This window comes from Mustela putorius, unplaced genomic scaffold (assembly GCF_011764305.1).
Source record: "Mustela putorius furo isolate JIRA1106 unplaced genomic scaffold, ASM1176430v1.1 tig00000765_pilon_pilon_pilon, whole genome shotgun sequence".
NCBI classification, from domain to species: Eukaryota; Metazoa; Chordata; class Mammalia; order Carnivora; family Mustelidae; genus Mustela; species Mustela putorius.
In genome coordinates, this window is record NW_025421470.1 from 1,173,228 (window position 1) to 1,176,341 (window position 3,114).

Below are 3,114 nucleotides of genomic sequence, written 5' to 3' on the forward strand. Positions count from 1 at the left end.
TCCCTTTCAGCAGGTCGGCGGTTTCTCGCGGCACAGCCAACTCCCCACTGGGGCCCTGGGCGCGGGGGGCCGTCGCTGAGGGTCCAAGGGGCCATGGGCGGGGGGACCACGGCTGCCCTCCCTGCGCTGGTGGGGTGCTGGGCACCGCAGGGGGGTAGGGCACTTGAAGAGGCTACTGCTGGGCCTGGGGATCTGGCTGACCTTGCCTCCGACCCCAGTCTGGAGAACCGGAAGCTTCCGGGCACCTCGGAGCCACACCTCGGAGCTGTGCTGGAAGGGCTGGGGACGCGGGGTCGACTCTGATCGTGGGCTGGGCACTGAGCGAGCGTAGAGGGGCCGGGTCCCCTGGCGACCCAGGCATGCCCCCCCCCCCCCCCACCGCCGGCCACAGACCCTGACTCCTGGCAGCCTCCGGCCTGACTCTGCACACCCCGCCGTGCTCCGGGCCGGGGGCTGACCTGCCGCAGCCTGTCACACTTTCCCCCCGCCCCAGCAGGACAGGCTGGCTGTGGAGAGGGGCAGAACCGTGTGGACCATGGGGTATGTCTGCTCGCTGGCTCCTTCTCCCCCATTTACAGATGGGGAAACTGAGGCCACTCAGGGCAAAACAAATTGCCAAGGCCACTGTGGGACCGGAAGCCTGACCCAGGCCCAGCCTCTGCAACCCTCCTCCGTGCGGGTCGTGCCTCGGGGGCAGGAAGGGGCTGACAGAGCACCTGGTCAGTGCACCTCGTGTGTGCCCCCCACCGACTCTCCTGGCCCCCCAGGCTGGAGCTCAGGCATGCGACCTGGGGAAACCCTGTACCCACCGGAGCATTTGGCGCTGGGGACACGGCACCTCCCTGAACCGGGCCTCCCTTGGACCCGGGCCCTGGGGCCGCCAGCGTCCGTGGGCAGGAGCCGCGGTCTGTGCGCCCCTCATCCGGCTGCCGGGTGCCCTCACCCTCTCCCCTCTGCTCAGCCCGGGGAGCCCGGCTCACCTCGGCAGCAGGGTCACCCCCTGCCGGCTACAGGCTCAAGTGTGCGCGACACAGTAAACCGTCGGGAGCTCCCTGGTGGGCAAAGCAGGAGCCGCGGTCAGAGCCCGTGGGTGAGCCTGTCCCTGCCGTGGAGCGTTCCCGTCACAGGGTTTCCGCCGCGCTCTCCAGAGTGAAGCCACGCGCTGCCCGGAAGGTCTGCGTGGCCTGAGTGGGACGCTGGCCAGGACCGCTGCCGGCGACCCAAGTGCAGACAGAGCCCCCCGCCCTGGCCTGGGCTCAGGAGGACCCTCAGCAGAGCAGAGTGTCACGGTCCCGCGGCCGCGCCCCCCACCCCACCTCGCCGTCCCGCCCCTCCCATGGGGGGCACTTTCCCTCGGATGCCTTATCCCGTGGGCCCAAGCGTGTCCCTGAAGACACCATCAGGGACATGTGCGTCAAGCAGCCTTTGAACGGCCAAGGGCAGGTCAGGCCGTGGCCACCACATGCAGACGCGGCCACGAGATGTGGTTTCAGCTCGCTGGTTGCCAGACCGCCGTACACGCCCACGGGGTCCAGTAACAGCTCCAGCCCGTGTGCCCTCTGTGGACGCCCTGCCCGGCTTGGCCGCCCGCGGTGATGGGTCCCAGGCTGCCCCCTGCACTGCCATGTGTGTGTGCCCATGTGCGCCCGTGTGTGTGTATGCGCCTGTCCACGTGTGGCGTGGGTGTGTGTCAGTGCGTGTCTTCACGTGTGTGTGCACGTGTGAGTCTCCACAGTCGAGACAGTCCCTTCTCAAGGGCCCCCTCCTGGCTCCCCTCTGCTGCCCCCGTCCACGCCTGGCGGCCACCCCCCCAGTCCCCGCTGCTGCCATCTGTCACCTTGTGAGGACAACGGAAGTGAATCGTGCCATCCGTAGCCTTTGGGGGTTGGCTTTGCTCCCCCAGTGGCCATCAACCCCTTCATGTTCGGGGCGTTAGCGTCATTTAATTAGCAGCATACTGACGGAACATTCCAGTCCACGCGGCTTCTGTGGGCGGGGCCCGCGTCTGGGTGGCGTGTGTGCCGACTCACAGCGGGGCTACTGTGTAAAGCCAGCACACATTTGCGCGCGGACGGCACGCACTGTGTTTAGCCTGAGATGCCCTCTGGGCGCACCAGCCCCGCCGTGACCCTGCGCACTGGAGCAGCCCGGACGCCGGGCAGGGGCTGGGACAGCCGCCAGGAGCAGCGTTCCCTGGGGTGGACACACAAGAATGCCGTTCAATGGAATCGAGAGCTCGGGGTCCTCTGTGCTGGAAATGGGGCTGGTGAGAGCCGTCCTTTGATGGGTGGTCAGGGACCAGCATTCAGGCGAGCAGGACCACCCTGACTCGAGGGCTGCGTGCAAAATGTGCTTGGAGGCCGTGGATCTAAGGTCCGTGAGGACTCCCGCAGGGGGACTGAGGCACCTGCACCGGGAGGTCTGCCTGACAGGAGAGAGCTGGGCCCCAGAGGGTGGGAGAGCACCAGAGGAGAAGGCGCCCGTGCAAAGGCCCTGAGGTCAGCTCAAGTCTGGCTTGTTGGAGAAACACAAAGCAGGTTCCAGCCCAGTACAGTGGTGCCAGGGCGCGGCACGGTGCCGGACAGGATGGCAGGAGCCCCACAGTCACGGGGCCCGAGGCCAGTGGCAAAGGGCCTGGGGTGGGAAGCACTGTGCTGCGGTTTCCAGCTGTGGAGAGGGTCCCAGCTGTGGCAGGACGGGGCCCGGAAGGAGCCTCCACAGTTGGCCAGCTGGGAGCACGAGGAGCAGAACCAGGTGCCCATCGGTCCCTGGTGGGACAGTGGGCAAAGTCCTAAGCCCAGGGCGTCCGATGGGGACGTGATCAGAGCTAGACTGTTGCCCCAAGAGGCCCGGGCTGGGCGCCCCTTCTCCTGGGGCCTGGAGGCTCTACCTAGCGAATGAGAAGAGGCGTCCCCAGAGCCAAGCCCTTCCCTGGAGGACGGCGCCCTCTCCAGCTGCTTCTGAGAAACACGGCGACACTCGACCTTGACCTTTCCTGTTCCAGCCTGCGGCCAGAGCGGGACGGCGCGTGCGGACACGGGGCATGCAAAGGCTCGTGTCCTCCCCTGTGCTGGAGCTGCTGCGGGGACCGGGGAGCATCTGGAGGGTCACGGA